The following is a 24,964-nucleotide window of genomic DNA, read 5'->3' as shown; positions in this document are numbered from 1 at the left end:
AATATACAGAATGAAAGGTTTTCCCAGACTGGGTAGGTCTAGTGATGGGGTGGTGGTCAAATTAGTTTTCAGAGTCTCAAAAACTTAAGCCTGGTCTGAGTCAATGCCCTGAGTAGGGTCATAAAGGTGTTTAGCAATAAAACCAAAATTAGGAATCCAGAGTCTACAAAATCCAGTCGTTTCTAAAAACACTTGAACTTGTTTCTTAGTGGCTGGAACAGGGATAGACAGGATTGTCCTTTTTTTCTCAGAGATTAAGGAGAGAGAGGTGGGTGTGAGTTCATGGCCCAGATATCTTATGGACTGGCATGCTATCTGGACTTTGTTCAAAGAAACCCTATAGCCTCTAATGCCAAAGAAATTAAGGGCTTCTGAGGCAGCAGCCAAAGAACCTGCTTGGATGGGGTTACAAATAAGAATATCACGCACATACTGAATTAAGCTACTACTGCCTGCTTGTTTCAGGTGCCTTAAATCCCTTCCCAAAGCCTGGCCAAATAAATGAGGGTTATCTCGAAAGGTATGGGGCAAGACTGTCAGTGTTAGCTGATATGGACTTGATTCCCCAGGAAAAGTACATTCAAAAGTAAAAATAACTTGTGAGTATTCTCCATTAGGCTTTCCTGTGGGAAGAATTGCAGTGTTGCAAGGAGATGAACAAGGGACAAAGATTCTATACTTAAGGAATTTTTCAATTAAAGGTTGTAGTCCTTCCCAGGTCTCATGTTTAATCAGATACTGGCTGAGATGGGGGAGCACTTTAGGGTCTAAGAGACTAACAATGGCTGGGGTGGCAGAAGTAGCTCTCTCTGGAATTCCAGGGTCCCAAATATTTGGCCTTAATGTCTCCCAGACTCTCAAGCAAACCCAGGAAGATAGAGTGAACAGCGACAAAAGGGAGATGGGAGGTTTAACTAGAGAAAATTGACTTCCCAATTTCACCATCAGGTCCCTTCCCAACAAAGGGGCAGGGTCAGAGGAGAGCATAAGGAAGGAGTGTTTAAACAACAGATTCTCAAATAGGCTGGGGAAGAGGTTTGTTTGGAGACATTCCTTAGTTTCCCCTTCAATGCCTATGACCCAAGGGGTCAAGGGACGGGTAGGGCCAGAGTGACTGGTTAAAGCAGAGAATTTAGCCATGTTAAAGTGGGTAACCTTACCTTCAACCTTCGTTTTTGCCCAGGGCTTGACGAGAGAGGTAGAGAAAGTGGGAGCACTACCAGCACCCAGGTTTTCCTGTCGTTTCAAGTCTTGAGAAGACTGGAGGACAGGGTGCTGGGGGGCAGCTCCACCACTTTTCCAACCTGAGGGACAATCTTTCCTCCAGTGTCCCTTCTGGTCACATGGGCGCGGTTCCACAGGCGTTGGTACCTGGGGCTCCCTCTGGGGGGCCGCCCTGGAGGGGCACTCCTTGGACCAGTGACCCTTCTTGTGGCAACGAAAGCAGGTTTCCCCACTGCCTAAGCAGCCAGCCTTCCTCCAAGGGGGTGCCCTGGAAGGGTGCTCCCTGGGTCTTTTCCTGGCCAAGGCAGCAGCCAAGAATTGAGCATGTTCCCTGGCCCTGGCCCTTCTCTTTCTTTCTCTTTCCTCTGCTGCAACGAGGTCTCTATTGTTAAAGACTCCAAAGGCCATCTCCAGTAACTGGGCCTGAGGTGTTTGGGGTCCCATTGCCCATTTCTGCAGTTTCCTCCTAATATCTGGGGCAGACTGATTAATAAAATACATGCTAAGGATTGCTGCCCCTTCTATGGAGTCAGGATCCAAATTTGTATGCTTTTTAATAGCTTCTACTAGCCAGTTTTGAAAAAGGGCTGGGTTTTCCTTTTCTCCCTGAGTAATTCCCCTAATTTTTTAAAAATTTACTTGTTTTTGAAATGCAGTTTTTAGGCCTTCTAACAGGCAAATTACCATAAAGTCTCTCTTTTCCCTGTCCTCACTCTTTTGGTAGTCCCATCTGGGGTCACTTGCGGGAACAGCAGCTGTTCCTGGGGGGTATTTTATGGGATTATTGCTAGCCATATGATCCCCAAACTTTTGGGCATGTTCCCAAATTCTCCCCTTCTCCTCAACGGTACAACAGACAGAGAAAAGAATATGCAGATCCTTCCAAGAAAGTTCAAATTGTAGGGATATGTCCCTAAAACTCTCAGTGAACCTAGTGGGGTCTTCTGAGTATCTCCCCAGGTTCTCTTTAATCAGGGTGAGATCTGAAAGAGAGAGTGGAACACGCATCCTACTTGTCCCACTGGGTGGGGTAGGCACTTCTCTGAAGGGAAACAGCCCTTACCGCCCAGTGGGGACAGGGACTTGTGGAGGGAGATAGGAAGTCCCACTTCTTGTGAGCGAGGGGTTGGGGAATGCCTGCTGAACTGGATTAGGCTGCAGGGCCAGGGGATCTGGCTGGCAAGGGGAAAGATCTGCTGGTGCCTGAGGAGGAGTAGGGATCAAAGGGGGAGATGCCCCAGAGAGTGCCACGGGAGCGGGGCCTAAGGCCTGAGTGAATGTTGCCCCAGCAAGGGAGGCTGCAGAGCGAGGCACCCCAGCAAGCCCCGTGGCTGGGAACTGAGCGGGGGTTGGGAATGGAGATAGGGGAGGAAGTGAGGCCGAGACGTTAGGAGCCATAAACAGGGGGTCATCCAAAACATCCAATTCACCCCTATTTCCCTTTTGTGGGGCAGCTCTAGCTACAGGCATCTTACAATCTGTTCTGAGAATGGGGTCCTGAGAGAGTTCGACAAAGGCCCTTATGTAAGGTCTTTCTATCCATTTTCCCTTTTGGAGGCAATATAATTGTAACTGTAAAAGGATATTACATTGTAAGGTCCTAAACATGGGGCATACTTCGTTGTCCTTCAGGTGATACTGAGGCCTAAGTGTGTTGCAAAAGAATACCAACTTTTTCTTTTTAAGGCCTTTAGAGAAGTTAATTTTTTTCCAGTTTTGTAAAAGACAGCCCAAAGGCGAATTCCTTGGAATTGATGAATTTTGACCCATTTTTTTTTATTTGGGACTGGAAGTCCCCCGTCTCCTTAAAGGAGGACGTGGAAGTAAGCCTTGAGAAAAAAACACAAGAGGACAAAAAATAACTGAGCTTTCCCTGATTTCCTTGCACCCAGCTCTGGAATTGGGCACCCCCTGAACTGACGTTTCTCCAACCTTCTAGCGGCCAGAAAGTTCAGAGAATTGTACTTTGGGGGGGTATGCCCAGGTCCATGACCTCAAACACAGCCTCTGGACCGACAACCTGAGTCTCTAACTCTCTAGCGCCCAGAAAGTTCAGAGACTTTGCCTGATACTGGAACCTGAAGCCAGGTCCGAAAATCTGCTTCCAAGGTGCTTGGAGAGCAAGTAGGGGATAGAGAGAGGGGGAGGCTTACATGCCTTCCAGTTTGAGCAGACTTGAGATTAGCAGCTTATCCGGATCAGGGAACCATAAATGAAGAGGTTAAGGGGTGATGGGGGAACCCCAAAATACCGACGGTCCTGGTCATGCTAGAATGAATTCGACTCGAGCCTTCTTAAAGCCAAAGAAAACAAAGTTTATTAAGGATTCGCCTAATTGGGTTGCCTCTTAAGGAGCCTAAGCATTTGTAACGCTTGTATTCACAAGCGGGCCAGACACAATCCCAGCTAGACAGAGTCTGAGCTGGAATGCATCTGAGCCTATTTATATTGAATTTAAACAAAAAGTAATGACTAATGAGCTATCTTGTCTTATGATTAAAATGTAAAGGAAAGCTGGATAATCTGAGTAATGAGATTGAGAGATTTGGAAAGATGAATAAAGTTTGATAATATGGAAGGCAGATAAAGTTTGGGAATAAATGGGGATTATTCAAATCCCTCTTGTCCCTAGATATTTGTTCTGGACCTTTGTGTCAGTTTCAGATGGTATGAGTAAGTGGTGAGGATATGAGGAAGTATTTTAAGGAGAAAGAAAATTCATGTGACTTGATTTGATAATTAATAGCTCTACCAAATGGGAGATGACTATCTGATCAGGTCATAAAGTGTGCCCACGTGATGGTAAAGAGATGAATTACTGGGAAAGGGGGTGTAGAAATGCATTCACCTGAATGAGTTAATGTGTTTTTTTAAGTTTTAAGCAAACTTAAATGGTTTTAAACTTTTAAGTAAATCTAAAAGTTGTTATATTAAGAATGGCATTGTTAAAAAGCTGTTTTGAATTCTGTGTAAGAATTTTGTACAACTATTGAGAAAAATGACAATCCTTGGAAAAAATACATATACATTTTTATATATGAGTGGTTTTCAAGCTTATTGTATCTAAGGATGTATTAAATATGTTAAAAAGTTTATTTCTGCTACTAAGAACAAAGTTTTAACTAACATTGTTTTTGCTATGAATCTTGCATTTACAAAAGTATGTTTGTAAAAGGAAGCTTATGGCCAAAATGTGAAACAGTCTTGGTTTTAGATGTTTGGGAATTTTTGCCAATTAAGTTCATGAGGGTTTTGTTATAAATAGTAAATTGTACTTTTTTGGTTTTTCTTTTCTTTCTGTTCTATCAACTTAATTCCTATTTGTTTGTTTGTTTGTTTATTTATTTAAAGTTTTCAACATTAATTTCCACAGAATTTTGAGTTCTAAATTTTCTCCCTATCTCTGTCCTCCCACCCCAAAGCGCCATGCATTCTGATGACCTGTTCCACCAATGTGCCCACCCTTCTTACACCCCTTCATTCCCTCATCCCCATATTCTCTCTTGTCCTGTGGGGTAAGGTAAATTTCTATACCTCATTACCTGTATTTCTTATTTTTCAGGTGTACGCAAAAACAATTCTCAACATTTTTTCCTAAAGCTTTGAGTTCCAAGTTCTCTTCCTTTCTTCCTCCCCACCCATCCCCACTGAGAAGGCAAGCAATTCAACATAGGCTATAAATGTGTAGTTTTGCCAATGACTTCCATAATAGGCATCTTGTGTAAGACTAACTATATTTTCCTCCATCCTATCCTGCCAGTTATTTCTTCTATTCTCTTTTTTGACCTTGTCCCTCCCCAAGAGTGTGTATTTCAAGTTGCTCCCTCTTACCATTTGCCTTCACTTCCCTCATCCCCCCTACACTGCTTGTCCCCTTCCCCTCTACTTTTCTGTAGTGTAAGATAGATTTTCATACCAAATTGAGTGTGCATGTTATTCCATCCTTGAGCCAAATATGATGGTAGTAAGCTTCACTTTCTCCCTCTCACCTTCCCCCTTTTGCCCTCCATTGTAAAAGCTTTTTCTTGCCTCTTCTATGAGAGATAATTTGCCCCCTTACATTTCCCCCTTTCTCCTCCCAATATATTCCTCTTTTATCCCTTAATTTTATTTTTTAAATATGATCCCTTCTTATTCAGCACACCCTGTGCTCTCTGTCTCTCTGTCTCTGTCTTTCTCTGTCTCTCTCTGTCTCTCTGTCTCTGTCACTTTCTGTCTGTCTGTCTGTCTGTCTGTCTGTCTGTCTCTCTCTCTCTCTCTCTCTCTCTCTTTCTCTCTCTCTGTCTCTCTCTCCCTCTCTCTCTCCCTCTCTCTGTGTCAGTGTGTGGAATCCCCCCAACTACCAAAATACTGAGAAAAACTTCAAGTTACAAATATCATCTTTCTATGTAGGAATAAAAACAGTTCAAATTTAGTAAGTCTCTTGTGATTTGTTTCCTCTTTACCTTTTCATGCTTTTTTTGATTCTTGTGTTTGAAAGTCAAATTTTCTTTTCATATCTATTCTTTTCATCAAGAATACTTGAAAGTCCCCATTTCATTGAATGACCACTTCTCCCCTGCAGTATTATACTCAGTTTTTCTGGGTAGGTGATTCTCGGTTTTAATCCTAGTTCCTTTGACTTTTGGAAGATCATATTCCAAGCCCTTCAATCTCTTAATGTAGAAGCTCTTAGATCTTGTGTTATCCTGATGGTATTTCCATAATACTCTAATTATTTCTTTCTAACTGTCTGCAATATTTTTTGTTGACCTGGGAACTCTGGAATTTGGCTGCAATATTCCTAGGGGGTTTCTCTTTTTGGATCTCCTTCAGGATGTAATCGATGGATTCTTTCAATATTTACTTTGCCCTCTAGTTCTAGAATATCAGGGCAGTTTTCCTTGATAATTTCATGAAAGATGATGTCTAGGCTCGTTTTTTTGATCATGCCTTTCAGATAGTCCCATAATTTTTAAATTGTCTCTCCTGGATCTATTTTCCAGGTTAGTTGTCTTTCCAATAAGATATTTCACGTTATCTTCCATTTTTTCATTCTTTTGGTTTTGTTTTTTATTTTCTTGGTTTCTCATCATGTCATTAGCTTTCCTCAGTTCTATTCTAATTTTTAAAGAACTATTTTCTTCAGTGAACTTTTGAACCCCCTTTTCCATTTGGCTAATTCTACTATTTAAAGCATTGTTTTTCTCATTGGCTTTTTGGACCTCTTTTGCCAATTGAGTTAGCCTATTTTTAAAGGTATTATTTTCCTTCAACATTTTCTTGGGTCTCCTTTAGCAAGCTGTTGACTCACCTTTAATGATTACATCACTCTCATTTATCTTTCCAATTTTTTCTCCACCTGTCATACTTGATTTTCAAAATCCATTTTCAGCTCTTCCATGGCCTGGGACCATTGCATATTTATTTTGGGCGTTTTGTATGCCAAAACCATGACTTTTATATCTTCCCCTTAGAGTAAACATTCTTCTTCCTCATCGGAAATGATGGGAGAGAATAACTGTTCATAAAGATAGTAACCTTCTATAGTCTTATTTTTTCCCCTTTTTTGGGGTATTTTCCCAACAAGTTACTTGACTTGTGGGTCCTTTGTCAATAGTAGGGTATACTCTGAGGACCTGTAAGTTCTCAATTCCTCCAAGGTGGAACAATCAAGGGAGAGGGATTTACTGAGATTCACACCAGCTTTTCAATTCCCCCGGGGGCTTTATGCAGGGGGGCAGGGCTGCCATTCACCACTGAATTTCATATCAGCTGCTCATTTTCCCCAGGGGCTTTTGATGCGGGCAGGGTCACCACTCAGTGCTGAGGTTCAGACCAGCTCCTCAATTGTCCCAGGGGTGTTAACCATAGAGCTCCAAAAATGGAATAATGGGCGCTGACTGTTGCCTGCCTTTGGCCACCACCACACAGCACTGCTGACTCTCTGCTGCCACCACCACCTAGGGCCAGGGCCAAGGGAGGATCCTGCTCCCTTGTCACAGAGTTGAAAAAGCCCTCTCACTGACCTTTGGCACTGGTGGAATGAGGGTTCTGGGAACCTCTGCTGCTGCTACTGGGGATTCTGTCCCCGAGGCCTGCTCTGACCCTGCTTCTCCCTGTACAGAGTGGCCAAGGCTGGACTGGGCTCTGTTCAGGGTCCCAGTACGACAGACTTTAACGACAAACTTTTTCTGTTGGCCTTCCAGGTCACCCTGGGCTGGAAACCTCCATCGTTCTGTAGCTTCTGCTGCTCTAGAATGTGCTGAGAATCTTTCTTTACAGGTATTTTATGTGTGTGAAGAGTTAGAGTATGTGCATCTTTCTACTCCACCATCTTGGCTCTGCCCATAAACTGTTCTTGAAAGAGGAAGAAATTTGTTGTATGAAGAAATGATTTGTAGAATCTTTTGTATAATTTTTGAAGGGCCTACCTACCAAATTTATAGTTGTAAGCTAATTTATTATAATAACTTCACGTTTTGGAGGGAGGGGTTGAAAGATAAGGTACAAAATAAGGGAGACCTGAAATTTTATGGCTCCTGGAAACTCTGGGATAATTTTAGGACAAGAAGCCTCCCGACCTCATCCCGTCTCCTTTTGAAGTTCAGTCACTACAGAAATACTTCTTAAGATACAGCTGAACTCAGATGGAGTTCCTAAATAAAGACTGTGTTTTGGTAATAATCTCTACTGATTGGTTTCTGGGAGAAATGTAAGATCTAAAATGTGAGTCCTGGTAAAATTTTTGACTAGTGAAACTTGCCATCTCATGTACAAGCCTCAGAGGACAGTTGAGTCCTAAGTCTGGGATGGGGTCCTTCTGACTCAGTTTCCCCATTGTGTTCCTTTGAAAATGAATGCATTCCCACTTGACTATTTCTGAGTCAGACTATAAAGTGGAGATAATATCTAATTAGGTCCTTGCTTTTCATCTACATAGCATGTTTCTATAATCAAAGCAGATTATTTAGAATTTAAGCCCAATGCAAGTAGTGGAATCTTGCTGTTTTCAATTAATTGGGTAAATAGTACTCTGCTATGGTCTTCTGAAAGATAAAATCCCTAGGAACATTCTTTCTGAATATTATGTGAATAATTAGATAAAGGAAAGAAAACCAAAGTGTGAATGTGTTGTTGTATCTTTGTTCCATAGAACAAAATTAGGATTTAAAGTTGACTGTAATTGTATGAAATTGTTGAGGTTTAGGGGTACTTAAGACCCCAAAATAATAAGTCTCTGGGTCCTGCCAAATGGATTCAACCCAAGGTTTCTGTCAGCTAAAGAGGGTCAAAGTTTTTTATCTTGTCCATAGAGAGACTGCAGAGAGAGTCCAGGATGGCCTTAGGTGGTCTGGGGATTCCAGAAATGGTCTTGATGGGAATGGACAATAACCTGGAGAATTGGATTGATAGGGCATAGTGATGTGCCTCTATGGGCCTCTAGAAAACATGTTCACGTGAAACATGGTGAGGTTTTCCAGGGCCCTTTTAAAAGGACTAAAACTCCTTTGGAGTAAGGGATAAACGTCCCAACTTGGAAAATATTTTTTATTAAAACAATTGACTGAATTGATTACTGACTAAATCTTCTTTAATTAAGAGGTAGTTTCTTAGAGTCAGGTAACTGTGACATTAGTGGAAAGTTAAATGCTTCTGTTTTGATTTGAATTCCTTTCATGAACATAAGTTAAAGTTAGTGTTTGAACTTGTCATATGTGTAGCTCATTCCTTTAGACTGAGCTAGGTTATAAAGGTAAAGAGAAGCTTGGGAACCAGATGTAAATTTTAACGGTTAATTTGATTTTGATTGTTATTTAATCAGGAATTAGAACATGTATAGAAAGGCATGCAAGATACTTCAGACTTACTTCGAAAGGTGTTCCTTAACCAATGTGAAATTATAGTCATATCTGAAACTGATTGTTGAGGCATGCTATTTTAAGATTTTATGGGACTACTAACTGACTGTCCTTCTGAGTCTAACTCCAGGTGTGGATAGCAAGAGACACTGTATGAGCCATTGATCCATGATGCCAGGGAGTCTGTGAGATGCTGGTATGAACTGCATAAGGGGATCTCATGGGAAGGTTGGGGAAATGACTGTTCAGCTTGCGCTGAGGTAGGATTTTCCTGACTCAATTTCCCCAGTGACACCTGGAAGTCTTTAAGCCTGTCTGATACTACTTGACAATCTTCTCCTGCCTGTGACTGACATGAAGTTAGGGAGATGCTCCCCTGATATGTCCCTACTCTTAATGGCAACTTCCTATGATCAAAAGTTTTGTGAGCATAATATCAGATCTATTAAACAGTAGATTGTTGGTAGAGGAACATCTGAGTTTAAGTCTAAAATTAAGCTACTAGACCTACGTTTCTAGACTAACAACAATAGGTTAGGGTCCTTTAATTCTTAGGAATATTATGGAGACAATTAGGCTAAGGGCTTGTGAGGTTAGCACATATAGTCATTAGTTTGTCTCAGTAGGTTTATGTTAAAAGAAGAATGGTTTGTGGCCTATATTGCAAATGCTTTTAAAGGAGCATCACATGACCACAAGTTGGAATTGTTTTATGATGTGGTATATACTGGGTTAAAATGATTATTTATTATGTTTATGTAAGTACTGGAACCTGGTATTGACTCTCTAATGAAATCTCATCTTTCTGATGGGAGAAATGAATAGTGAATTAATGTAAAATGTAAAAAGTGGGTTCTAATGTGAATTTCTTAAGTATGACAATTGACTAATGTTCCAGTTTTGATTCTGTAATAGTGAAAAGAGTATAAAGCTGAGGAATGGTAATCTAAAATTGTATCAAGGCCAGTTTTGTAGAAGAATGGACACCTGGATTTCTACAAAAAGATAAAGGGAAGAAGATGGAGAGATGTTGTGCTGAAGACAGCTTGAACGAGCACCCAGACCAGAAAACTGCGTCAGATGATCAATCTTCTTCCCCAGACAGCTATATGAGATGGAACCTCTGAATGAAAAATTCATTTATATACCTTTGTATTTTGAATCTCCGTATTTGTATTTATGAAAAGGGACTGTCCCCTTGTAATTTATGAATGTGTCGATCAACTTTGCTCCCTTCCCATATTCATATAAAGGGGAGATAGATGAAAGGAAAATTTCATAGGGGAAAGAATGTGAGGAGGTATTGTATTTCGGTGTGGAAATGAAATTTTAATACAGAAAAAAGAAAAGGGGGAGGTTGTAAGAAGCTAAATCTCTCCACATGCTGTATGAAAATAGATGGCAATGGAAACACAGAAAAAGAAATCACTAGGAATATTAGAAAATTGACCCATGTTCTGTTTCAAACTTGGCCATCACCATTTAACACTTCTTGGTGGTCCTGGTTTGGAGGAAGTGGGTGGAAACAAATTCTATGGTTCGTGCTAATTGCTATTAGTGGCATAATATTGCTCCCTCTGTGCCTCCCCTTCCTGATGCAGCTAATTACACCAACCATTCAAGATGCTTTGTCTAAAATGATCAGTTTATAAGGAAAGGCAGAAGGATTCATGTGACTGATGATTTTAAAAAGTCAGCGGTGGATTTTAAAAAGTCAACAAAAGAAGTACCCTTTTTGCTAATATCTCTGAGTCTCTGATCCATTGATGAGGGTGTTGTACCCCACAGAAGATGATGATGTGCTTTCAGTTGATTTTTATTTGAGTGATGGAGGCCTGTGCAAGGTCATCAACATCACTTTCTTCTCCTGAGTCCAGTGGCCTGATGTTCATCAGGAACAATGGAGATAGCCCAGGATGTAATGTAAGACCCTGGCCCTTTCAGGTTAAGGTCTTATCACATTCTCACGTTGAGTGAGATACATCCCATTCAATGAATAGTCTTCTTTGAGTAGGTAGTCAAGGGATGGGCCCTTTAATAAAAATAAAATCAAACTGGGAGAGGAAGACCCAGAAGATCAGACTGACTTTCAAAAAGGCAGAGGAAATGGAGACCAAATGGGGAACACTCGCTGGATTATGGAGAAAGAAAAAGAGGTCCAGAAAATTAAATCTACTTTTGCTTTATTTTCTACACTTAAGCCTTTGACTGTATAAACCTCAAGAAAATATGACAAGTCTTCAAAAGGATAAGAGTAGCATATCATCTTACTTGTCTCATGAAGGACCTGGATGTGATTCAAGAAGAAATAGTTAAAAGCAAATATGGAGCTACTGATAGGTTTAAGATTGGTAAAGGAGCATGACAAGGCTGTTAACTTATTTATTTAAATTATATGGAGAGTATATTTGCAACATGCCAGGTTGGATGGACCAAAATCTGGAATTGAGGTTACTTTAAGAAATATAAACTATCTCAGATAAGCAAATGATGCCACTCCCAGGGCAATGAAGAAAAATGAGGAAACCTCTTGATGAAGGTGAACTAGAATAGTGGAAATGCTGTCTGAAGCTTACCATAAAAAAACAAAACAAAACTAAGTTCTTGATAATTAGTCTGATCTCTTCCTGACAAAGAGAGGATGAAACAGTTTGGAAGCAGTGTCACATTTTGTATTGGGTTCAATTATCACTGCAGAAACTCATTGGCACTATGAAATTAAAAGACCCTTCTCCTTGAAGGAAAGTGAAGAAACCAGGACAAAACACTAAAAAGCAGAATGATTGTCTTGACATCAAATGTCTACCTAGCCAAAGCTATGCTGTTGTTTTTTTCTTTTCCCCAAAGGAATGTATGGCTGTTCCAGTTGGAGTATAAAGAAAGTTAGGTGTCACCGAATCAATATCGTAAAATTGTGGTGCAAGAGAAGACTTCTGAGAGTCCATTGGATAACAAGGAGACCAAATCAGACAAACCTTTAAATTAATTCAGACTATTCACTGGGAGATTAAATATGAAAGCTGAAGATGAAATATTTTGGCCACAGAATAAGAACACAGAACTCATTGGAAAAGACCATGATGTTGGAAATGATTGAAGCCCAAAGGAAAACCAACCAGAAAGGGTCAGACATAAGACTGGACAGGCTTTGAGGTATAGTGGATGATAGAAGGGCCTACTGTACTTTGAGCATGGATTCAAAAAAAGTCAAACATAGTTGAATTGTTGAACAACAATTGAGCAAAAATTATAAATAAAATTGACTTACAAAAGAGAGGCATACTTAAAGTACTGTTTTTCATTAGAATCCATTTTTTCCTATGAATGATTAAGTTAAGTTTTAGTGGGTATGTTATCTTTGGTTGTAACTCTACCTTCTTTGCCTTCCATAATATCATATTCCAACCACTCCATTGCTTTATGTGATAGCTGCTAAATCTTGTGTGGTCCTGACTCTGGTTCCATTATATTATACGAGTTTCTTTCTGACTATGGGAAGTAATTACCTCCTTGACCTGGAATCTCTGGAATTTGCCTCTGATATTTCTGACCATTTTCATTTTGGAAACTCATAAAGTGATCAGTGCATTCTTTAATTTCTGTTTTACTCTCTAATTCTGTAAGATGAGGGTGTAGTTTTCCTTGATGATTCCTTAAAATGTCATATCTATACTTTTGCTCAGATTAAAGCTTTTGGGTTGTCCAATAATTCTTAAATTATCTCTCCTTGATATTTTTTTGTTTTTTTTCATATCAACTATTTTTCCAATACAATTTTCATATTTTCTTCTCTTTTTAAATTCTTTTTGTATTTCTTCTTTCCCACCTTAGGTTGTAGGTTACTTAATACCAGAGACTCTTTTTCATATTTATATTTGAATCCTCAGAGCTTAATGCAGTACCTGTCACAGAGTAAGCACATAAAAATGATTGATGTTATTGACAGTGTACTCCCAAATATATAGATGTAAATAATTGCATTTTTGGTTTTAAACAGATGCAATAATTCTGGGTAAAATATTTTTGTCTACATTTGAATAAAAATAGTGCAATGATGTTCCATATTTGCTATGTTCTAAGAATTGTGCTAATCGCTGGGAGTCAAACTGCAACAACAACAGATTGCAGTCCTAGATCTCAAGTTCACATTCTAAATGAGAAAAGTAACTCATGGAGCAGATGGCAAGCCGTAGGGTACCATGTCACCAGCAGGTCAGATGTCCATGAACAGGAGTGTAAAATGTATAGATTTAGTGAGGGAGATGAGTGTTGGAAGATTTTAGAATGCAGTAGCAAAACACATGGTCATGAATAGATGCCAGGGGAGGAGCCAACATGGCAGAGTAGAAAGATACACACAGGCTTAGCTCTTACCCCACAATCCATAAAATACCTGTAAAGAAGAACTCTCAACAAATTCTAGAGCAGCATAATCCACAGAACAACGGAGTGGAGGAGATTTCTGTTCCAGAGAGACCTGAAAAACCAATGGAAAAGGTCTATCTCGCACCAGACCTGGGAACAGAGCCCAGTGCTGCCTTGGCCACGTGGCACCAAGAGAAGCAGATCCAAGCAGGTTTCAGGGACAGAATCTCCAGTGGCAGCGCAAATTCCTCAACCCACAAGTGCCAAAGGTCAGTGAGAGGGTCTTTTCAGCTGGCCAAGAGGGGAGCAGGGTGTCCCCATAACTCAGGCCCCCTCAGGAGGCAGCAGCAGAGGCAGCAGCAGACAAGGGCTCCCAAAGCAGACAGTAGCCCGCATCCATTGTTGAAGGTCTCATCGTAAACCCCCTGAAGGGACTGAGCCCCAAGTGGTGGCCCTGCCCCCACCTGAGCAGCTGAACTGAATTCTCACACTGAATAGCAGCCCCGCCTGCGCCAAAACCCCCTAAGGCTTGGCAACTGCTCATTTGAATCTTAGCCTTCAAGAGCTGGCTGGGTGGAACTGGAGGTGAAGTGGTTGTGGAAAGGAAACTCAGAAGTCAAGAAACTGGCTGAAAAAATGTCCAAAAAGGGGAAAAATAACACCATAGAAAGTTACTTTCCTGGGGAACAGGTGTCTTCCCACATCCTTTCAGATGAGGAAGAACATGACATACTGTCAGAGGAAGTCAAGGCCTCTGCCTCCAAAGGGAACTTAAACTGGTCTCAGGCAATAGAAGACCTTAAAAAACAAGTTAGCAGTTTACTAAAGGAGAACCAAAAAAAATGCTGAGGAAAATAACAGCTTTAAAAAGAGTCTAACTCAACTGGAAAAAGAGGTCCAAAAAGCCAATGAGTAGAAGGAGGTTTGAAAAATCAGAATTAGCCAAATGGAGAAGGTTCAAAAGCTCACTGAGCAAAATAATTCGTTGAAAGAGAGAATTGAGTTCAGGGAAATGAATGACTATGAGTTAAACCAAGAAGTTAGCAAACAAAACCAAAAATTTGAAAAAATAGAAGATCAGGTACAACAACTCATTGGAAAAAACAACTCACCTGGAAAATAGATCCAGGAGAAATAAGTTAAAAAATTATTGGACTACCTGAAAGCCATGATCTAGACATTATCTTCCGTAAAATTATGAAGGAAAACTTCCCTGATCTCCTGGAATCAGAGGGTGAAATAAATATTGAAAGAATTCATCAATCACCTCCAGAAAGAAACCTGAACAGAGAAACTCCTAGGAATATTGTGGCCAAATTTCAGAGTTCCCAGATCAAGGAGAAAATACTGCAAACAGCTAGAAAGAAACAATTTGAGTGCTGTGGAAATACAATCAGGATAACACAGGATTTTGCAGCTTAAACATTAAGAGATCAAAAGACTTGGAATGGGATATTTCAGAAGTCAAAGGAGCTGAGATTGAAACCAAGAATCACCTACCCAGCAAATCTGAGGATAATACTTCAAGGGAAATACTGGTCATTCAGTGATATAGAAGAATTTAAAGATTTCATGTTGAGGAAAAGACCAGACACATATTTAAAAATCTGACTTCCCAAGACAAGAATCAAGAGAAGCATGAAAAGGTAAACAGAAAAGAAAAATCATAAAAGACTCTCTAAAGCTGAACTGTTTTACATTACTACATGGAAAGAAAATATTTTTAACTCTTGAATCTTTTCTCAGTATTTGGGTAGTTGGAGGGATTGTGCACACACACACACACACACACACACACACATAGATAGAGAGTACAGGGTATGTTATATCAGAAGAGATGATATCCACACACAAAAGAAAATGAAATAATATAAAATAAAAATTAATGGGTGAGGGAGGAAAATTCCGGGAAGAGAAAGGGAGTAATGGAATGGGGCAGGCTATAACTCATAAAAGAGATAAGAAAAATCTTATTCAATGGAGGAGATAAGGGAGAAGGGGAGAGGGGGAAAAATGAAGATACTCCCCCCACGTGTGGCTGAAGAAGAGAATAACATGCTCCCTAAATTTGATACGAAAATTTATACACACAATAGGAAAGTAGGAGAGGAAGCGACAAGTGGATCGAGGGGAATGATAGAAGGGAGGGCAAATGGGAGAAGGGAGTCACGAGAAATAAACACTTTCGAGAAGGGACAAGGTTAATTGTAGGGGGGAAATAAAGGGGGATAGGGTAGGTCACAGGGCAATATAATTAGTATTACACAACAAGATTACTATGGAACTCTTTTGCAAAACAATACATATTTAGTGTGTATTGAATTGTTTGCCTTCTCAGTAGGGCTGGGGAGGGAGGGAGGAGGGAGAGAAGTTGGAATTCAAAGTATTAGAAACAAATATTGAGAATTTTTATTGCATATAATTGGGAAATAAGAACTACAGGGATAGGGGTATGGAAATCTATCTTGCCCTGCAAGAAAAGAGAGAAGATGGGGATAGGAGAGGGGTTGGGTGTGATGGAGGGGAGGGTACATTGAGGGAAGGAGTAATCAGAATGCAAGGTATTAGGAAGCGGGGGGAGAGGAGTGATGGGGAGAAAAATTGGACATGTCGCAAAGTGAGGTAAAAGCAATTAGTATTAAAATAATAGACTGAATTAATTACTGAGAATAAATCAATGACATCTTTAGTTTGGAGAAAAAAATTTCAGTCCAAATTTCCTAGAGGAAGGGAACCTTGGGTAATATTTGGCATTGATGGAAAAGGCAAGGTTTTAAGGGTAATAGATTTGATGACTGCCATTTAATCAGGAACTAGAACGTGTATAGAAAGGCATATCAGCCACTTAAGACTTGCCTCAAAAGATGCTCTTTAGCCAAAGTGAAACTATAATCATATTTGAAACCTGGTTATTAGAAGGTGCCATTTTTAGATGCTATGGGACTATTAAGTGACTACTCTTCTGAGTCTAACTCCAGGTATGGGTAGCAAGAAAAGCGATCTGAGCCTCCAATCCATGATGCCAGTAAGCTGATGAGATGCTGGTATGAACTGTATAGGTGATCTCAAGGGAAGGGTGGGAGAGCGGCTGTTCAGCATGGGCTGAGGTGGGATTCTCCTGACTCAATTTCCCCACTGACATCTGGTAGACTTTAAGCCTGACTGAATGCAAGTGGATAATCTAATCCTCCCTGGAAATGACATGAAGTTGGGGAGATATTGTATCCCTGCAATGTCCTTACTATTGGTGGCAATTTCCTACAGTCAAAAGGTTTGTAAGCTTAATACCAGATCTATTCAATTATAGATTATGGGTAGGGGAATATCCGAGGTTGTCTAAAATTAAGCTATTAGGCATAGGACTTTAGACCAACAACAATAAGCTAGGGTCCTTTAATTCTTAGTAATACTGTGGAGACAATTAGGTCAAGAGCTTGTGAAGTTAGCAACATAAATATTATTTGTGTTAACATTTGATTAATGTTTAAAAAAAATTCTTTTGTAGTCCATATTGTAAATGCTTTAAAAAGAAGTATCACCTGAGCAAAAGTCTGAATTGTTTCATCTGTTATAAACTGTGGTAAAAATAAATAATAAAAAAAAAATACATGGTCGTACATGATGATCCCCAAACTTATTTATGCATTTTTCCTACATAATTTCCTTTGACTTACTGTCATCCTAAGAGACATGACTCTTGGGATTCAGTTCAAATTCACTACAACCCCCCCCATATAAATATATCATGATTAATAAATTAAATTTTGACTCTCTTCAGTAGGATGGAAGGCAGAAAAGTGGTGTGGGAGGCAGGTAGAGGTTCATACGAGCATAATAGCTAGCACGTGTATAGCACCACAACATTTATAGTGTTAAATACATTCATTCTTTTATTAACAAAATAATTTTATCATACAGATGTTTTTCTATTTACCATAAAGATAAACAAGACTGAGAGATTTTAAGGGACTTTCCTAGGATCACAAATCTCCAAGGCTTTTACATATACGTATATGTGCATATGCATTCCCTATTATATTACTATTCAGGTGTCTGGGGGGATTAGAGAGATTACTATGTCTGGATTTAGAGAAGTGGAGGATAAATCATGCCTCTGGTATCTGAACAGTAGAGAATAGTGATAAATATAATAAATATATTTAGTAATACATGTATATATAAATAGCTTAGTATATTTATATATAAATAGATATAGGATATATAAATATATGTATATATTAATGAATATAATAATATCATTATATTTTAATAAAATAATTTGTTTATTATAAAATAAAATTATTATTATAAAATAAAAATATATATTATAAGATAAATATACCATATATATTATATATACAAATATAATAAAAAGAGTACTCTGTGTTTCTAATGTTTTCTATCTGTGTTATTTCATTTTGATGACTGAAAAGAGTCAAAGAACAGAATTCTCCTATAATTTAAATCTCTTTTTAAAATTTTTTTATTTAAATTTTGATATTAAAAAGAATATTTAAATCTCTCCGTGACCGAGAAAGGTCTTCATAATATTTAAAAGTAATTGGAACAAAAAGACAAATTCCAGCAGTCAACATTAAGAAAGTGTTGGAGATTTAATAACCATTAATCCATTAAAAGGAGCAATAATAACTAAAACGTTGTTTTCCTCTGAGCATTCAATCTAACATATGCTGGAGGAATGAGAATAGTTAATGAGTCTATTCCAAGTGAGTTCTGCACTTGCTGGTCACCTTGCCATTCCTCTCTTGACAAGAATTCCTCGCCAATCTTTGATGTAGAAACTGGATTGAATTTTATAAAAGGACTTCAGGCCAGAACATTGTCTTGTTAATTTTCTATTGAATAGTACAGGGGTTTATTTATTTATTCAAATACAGGGGCTTTCATACTAGGATAATTTGAAAACATAATAGTCATAAATTTTTACACTATCTTTTATGTAATGGTTTATATTTGAAAATATTTTATATACATATTATCATTTTTCATCACTACAACTCAGCAAAGTAGGTGCTTGAAAAGATAAGTGTCTTGCCCAAGGTCACATAGGGAAGTAGGGATCTAAGATAGGATATGAACTCAGGTCATATGTAAAATGAAATGACTGGACCAAGTGGTCTGAAGTCAGTTCAGCTCTAGATTTATGATATATGATTCTTTGGTGCACCCTTTTGCAGACTCAGTTTCCTCATCTGTAAAATAAAAATAACAATAAAATACTTGATATCTCCCATTCAAGATTGTTATGTGAAATCAATATAATGATAACAATAATTATGAAGTGATAGATTAGCCTTAATGAACGTCATAAATGTGAACAATTATTATCTTTAACGCACTGAACGTAGTAAGTGCTTAATAAATGTGTTTGAAATTAAATTGAATTGTTTCATTAGATATTACAAGGTTTAAGGAGGAATGCTTCATAATCAGTTGAAAGATTGTTGACCTTCTCCACCACTCCTCTCATCACTCCCCTCACTTCCATGAAATCTCTGATGCACATCTTCATCTCCAACAGAAAAAAGCAATTTAAATTGGGATTTCTATTCAGACATCAATCCAATGTGAGGAAGTGCTGTAGAATTAAAAGGTAAAAGATGTCCCCAACTACACTCTTCACCTTGATTTGCGTTACTGCATCTTTCAAAGAGGAGAAGACAATTTTTTTTCCCTTTTGGGGTAACTATTTCGCAAATTGGTCACATGTTTGCACAAAAGACTAAAGATGCAGTGGAGGTTTCCTATCTTAGGTCCCAAATGTCACTCAATAAAAATGTCTTCCCTCCACCAGAGTCCAGTGAAGAGCATATAATCTTTCTTTTGTAAGGTAAGTTTAAGAATTTTTAAGAGATGATATTTCAAAACACTCGTATTAGAGGACAAAGGACACAAAAGAGTGAGTTCTAGAGGTTTCTGAATAATGTTTTCTGTCTGAAGCTTGATAATTGTGACTGAAACTGATGAGAAAGAACATAGTTTGTGTTTGTACCTAAAGAATCAGAATTTAGCTGCTCTGAATAGGGAGTGAATACAACTTCTTACCTCATATGTAGTAGGATCTCATGAAACCATTTTGTTTTAATAAATTTTAATTTTAATTACTTTTACATATATGCTCTTGCTTCTTCCAAAAAAATTTTAGAAAACATATTCTAATGTGTCCCACTTTCCAAAAACTTATAAATCACATATTTTGCTCATATAAAAGACAAGAATAGATTGCTTATTTTCCATATGCATGTCTTCTCTGTAAACCATTCACATCCCCAGTTTAAGTGCTAGTCATCACAAACACACACACACACACACACACACAACAAACGCAAAATCACCCCTTTCTGAACATCTGTGCTGTTTACTTTATGGTTCCCTCTACCTTCCACCCCAAACAATCTGTCTCTAAACATAAATAGACTCAAATTTAAATGCTAGGACTCAAAGACCATCTCTTCTTCCATTGTGTGAGTTACACTTTTTCTCATATGTTCCATAGCTTTCCTTTGCTTGGGTGTTAAAGGTCCATTCATGTGTACACCCTCATACCCTACCTGTCAAAACTGGGAGAAATTAAGATTAGAACCACACACCATTATGAGAATTAACACAGTAAGTATTATCATAAAGTTGGAAAAACAGCGATGCATTGTTAGAGAAACTTAAATATGAACTATCTGAAAACAATGGGGAAAATGGAGAATAAAGGATGAACAAACTGACATCATAATTCTTGAAGTGGGCACTAACAGATTTGTTGATGTGACTTGTGTGTCATTATAGAGAGAATTTTCAATGAGAAATCTCTGAGACCAGAACCATATTCATGAAGAAACCAAGCCTTCTTGTCAAACATATATTAGACATCTTAGAAATATTTGTTAAATGTGTGGAATAGTAAAAGCTCAATAAAAAGTGCACAAAGCTTAACAGGAATGATCTCATTACTATCTTCCCCCACTTTTTTAATTGAACAAATTGAGTCTCAGAAGAGTTCCCTGAATTATCCATTTTCATAGAGCCAATGAGTGGCAGAAGGAGAACTTCCAAACTGAGACCAGTTCTTTACCTAATAAAAAATTTGGTCACTTACCATGTACATAGTACCCATTTAAGAAATCTTTATGAAATTTAACTGCCATAACCTGAGATTTATTCAGCACTTGCACAATAATCACTTTTAAGACTAACAATAAACTACATCAGAATAGTCTAAATGCATTTACTCAACCCAAGTCCTCTGCACCTCCTATATTATTATTTTGAAGACACCAGTATCTTTACTATGTTGCCTAAGATATTAGCCTTAACTTTCCACTCTCCTTTATCCATCAATGTTCATTCAGTTGAAAATTCCTGTTGATTACACCTTTACTTCATCTCTCCACTACACTCATTTCTTTTCTCTGAAACTGCCATCACTTTGGTACAAGTGCTCAACACTTTTGTCCTGCACTCTGGCAACTTACTTTATACTTGATCTCTTTGATTCAAGGCCCTTGGAAATCCAGTCCGTCTTTCAATAGGCTGTCAAATTGGTACTCCTAAAGGGAATTCCTGATGTTGTCACCTTTAATTCTTACCCAATAACCTAGAGTTTCTCCTTATCCTCAAAGACCAATTAAAAATTATCTTCTAGGTTTTGAAAGTCATTATAACTTCACCATGCCTGTCTTTCAAGTCTTCTCATGCTTCACTTCCATATATTTACTCAAAGGCAGCTGAGTGGCACAGAAGACCACTTGCTAGATTTTGAGTTAGGAAGACTAGAGTTCAAATTTAACTTCATACACTTACACGTTGTATAACCTTGAGCAAATGAAGTTACTGCCTGCCACAGTTACTTCATAACTGAAATTGAGATAATACTAACAAATATTTCCCAGCATGATTATGAGAATGAAAGAAGCATTTTGTAAACCTTAAAATGTTGTATAAATGTTACTGTCGTTGTTGTCACTCTGTGATCCAATATAACTCACCTCATACTCTTCCTCGAACAAGACTCTGGGCAATTTTGCTGTTACCTTCCAATGCCAGGAATACTCTACCCCTTCTTCTCTATCTCCTGACTTCCCAGACTTCCTTCAAGTCTCAGTCGAAACCCTACATTCTCCAAAGAAACCTTTTTAAATTCGCTTTAATGAATGTATCATCCTTCTCATAATTACCTCCAATATAACACACACATACACACATGCAAACACACACACACACGCACATGTACAGTCAAACTCCCCCACGTACATATGTGATATTTATTTATTACTTTAGATAATATGTGAATTGCATTTTGATGCAATAGTGCGATATATAAGATTTATACTGTAGAAGATATATTATAATATGACATATATGATATAAGATACATAATAATATATCTTACATAGTATTATGTAGTCAATAATGACAATATTACAGAGCATAACAAATATAAATTATTTCAATAATATAATATCAATAGTATATATATATATATATATATATATGTGTGTATACATATATGTATGTGTGTGTATATATATACATATATGTATAGATGATTGGGGATACAAAGAAAAGCACAAAACCGTCCAAGGTCCAGGAACTCAAACTCTAATTGGTAATGCAACCATGGACAATACATGTTTATCTATATATATGTGATTGTATATATGCGTGTATGCATACTATATATGTATACATATGTATACATGAATATATGCATATGTATATATGTATGCATGTGTATATATGCATATATAACTGTGTGTATATAATCAGTACTCTTAGCGGATTTGACCAAGGCAACAGCTAATAAATCTCTGAAGAAGCTTGTCACATCAGATATTCTATAATCCATGTCTAGCACCTGATTCAATACATGACATTTAAATTGACTTAGTCTATTTTGAAGATAGCATCATCAGATCATTGACCTAAAATCGCAATAATACTGACCTCTATCAGTGTTTCAGATGGGAAACTTTTGAAAATGTAATCTTTGTTCTTCAATGGATTATTATAATTAGAATCATCACTATTACTATTGTTACTGAAATGAAATTGCAGATACAGCCCAGATTTACTTCCAAAAGACCTTGGTTTAGGATGTCCAGAGGGTAATCATCCAATCTACTTGAGTTTCAGTTTCCTAAGCTGTTAAAAAAAATGCTCTTTCCAGTACACAATTCATGAGGTTTTTAGAAACGAAAGTATATTTTAAAAGCTTAAAGCACAACTCAAAGGGAACTTTGAAAATCCTCTCTGGTCTTCCTCCCTCTTTGGAGAATCCTTGTGTGGATAACGTAAAATTCAATATCTTCATTTGGTATTCAGTAATTAATGAACAGTAGCTGTCTGTCTCCATATTACAGATGAGAAGCATTCTGAAAGTACTATGCCCATCAGCTTTACAGAATAGTAAAAACCCTATTCTTCTATTTCTCTGGATTTATTTTCAAAAGAAGAGAGGAGAGAACAAACAAAGCAGGGATAGTGGAGGGGAATTACTTCATACCAGCTGAGTTCATCCTCTTGGGAATAACTAGTTCTCCCAAGCTAAAAGTGGCCCTTTTTGTTCTCTTTCTCACCATTTATTTGGTTATTCTTATAGCAAATCTTGGGATGATCATCTTAATCAGGATAGACCCGCATTTCCATTTGCCCATGTATTTTTTCCTTAGTCACATGTCCTTCTGTGATCTCTGCTACTCCACAGCTATTGGTCCCAAGATGCTGGTGGACTTCTGTGCCAAATACAAATCTATTTCCTTCATTGATTGTGCTCTACAATTCTATATCTTCTGTTCCTTTGCAGATTCTGAATGCCTGCTCTTAGCAGTAATGGCTTTTGATTGTTACATGGCAATAAGAAACCCTTTGCTTTCTACAGTAAATATGTCTAGCTGGGTTTGCAACCTATTGATAGCTGGTGTCTACATGGTGGGGTTGATGGATGCTCTGCTCCATTCTACTTTATCCTTCACATAAGATTAACCGTTTCTTCTGTGATATGCCCCCTCTTTTATCAGTCTCCTGTTCTGATATCCAAGTCAATGAGTTGCTGCTCTTCACTGTCTTTGGTTTCGTTGAAATGCTCACAATTTCAGGAGTCCTTACCTCTTACTGTTATGTAATCTTGTCTGTGTTGAAGATCCACTCCAATGAGGGCAGATACAAAGCCTTTTCAACTTGTATCTCCCACTTAACCACTGTTGCTATCTTCCAGGATACTGTCCTTTTTATATGCTTCAGTCCAAGTTCTGCCTATTCCCTAGACCAAGACAAAATGACCTCTTTGTTTTATACTCTTGTCATACCCATGTTAAATCCCTTGATTTACAGTTTGAGAAGCAAAGATGAGGAAGCCCTGGGAAAGCTGAGAAACAAAATATGTTTTTAAATTGATGCTTTTACTGAACTCACTTGGAGACCATGAGGAGAGACTGGGAATCTGGGGTCCAATGAAATCATCAAAAGCCCCTGCAAATTTTGTGTCACATACACATGATCACAGAATTTCAGAGAGGCAAAATGACCCTAGAGTTTGCCTATTCCAACATCTATCTGAACCGAAATTCTTTCTACAACAAACCTCTCAATTGCCTGTATATGCAAGTATTTCGTAAAGGATGAATTTTTCCAGGGGAATATAAATGTAAAAAGATAATGCATATAATGAAGTGTTAGGGAAGCCAAATCATGTTTTGACTAGATGTGTTATTTCATCTATGTAAGAAGATACAGTTAAGTAATTATTCCCTCCGCCAATTCAGATGAGAAATTCTAACTCATCAGGGGTAAGACACTCACTTATGTTTTGAAGATGGAATTGAACACGTCACTTAGAGATCAATTCTTTAATCAATTTTCAATTAGTTATGATGCTCAGATTCCAAAATGTCTGTATTTGCAAGCATTAAAACGCCATGTAGGTCCTCATTGTTAAATTATTTGCCATAGATAACACGGACCTTTTGTAATGTATTGCTTTTACTAATTGTAAACCAGAAGTGCTGTGTGGGAAATAACATTATTCTTATAATTTCTAGTCGTGTAAACCTCTCCTATTTTAGAGTTTCTAAATCAAATATACTTGGGTAACTTATATACCTTTTGTTTTACTTGTAGCATTCACACACACCCCCATCATCGCTCTGTTGAAGAATCAATGGCTAACAATTTTTACGTTAAGCTAATATTTCTATTCCTTATTTATAATGAAGAAAGTTCTAATTGGTTATTATGTAAAATAAGATTTTTCCTGAGTGTAAGAATTAGTTCTACTGGATTTCTGAGGAACTTAAAACCCGATCCAAATTTGTTCATTCATGTAAAGAAGAAAATATAGGATCGAGTTTCTATATGAGACAAGATAGATGAGAGAGAGAGAGAGAGAGAGAGAGAGAGAGAGAGAGAGAGAGAGAGAGAGAGAGAGAGAGAGAGAGAGAGAGAGAGAGAGAGAACGAGATTTTGTGTGGGTCCAAGTTTGATTTAAACTGGTATTTGAGTAAATATACTATTTCTCTTTCCTT

At 38.0% G+C, this 24,964-nt stretch overlaps 1 pseudogene; it reads left to right on the top strand.

Annotated features, from left to right (window-relative positions):
* The first annotated feature begins 11,343 nt into the window (after positions 1-11,343).
* On the top strand, positions 11,344-23,832 carry LOC140516737 (olfactory receptor 5W2-like; annotated as a pseudogene).
* Positions 23,833-24,964: the final 1,132 nt, after the last annotated feature.

The sequence above is a fragment of the Notamacropus eugenii genome, chromosome Y (genome assembly GCF_028372415.1).
Source record: "Notamacropus eugenii isolate mMacEug1 chromosome Y, mMacEug1.pri_v2, whole genome shotgun sequence".
Classification (NCBI taxonomy): domain Eukaryota; kingdom Metazoa; phylum Chordata; class Mammalia; order Diprotodontia; family Macropodidae; genus Notamacropus; species Notamacropus eugenii.
The sequence above is the reverse complement of the archived record's forward strand: the minus strand, read 5'-3'. Positions and strand labels throughout refer to the sequence as shown.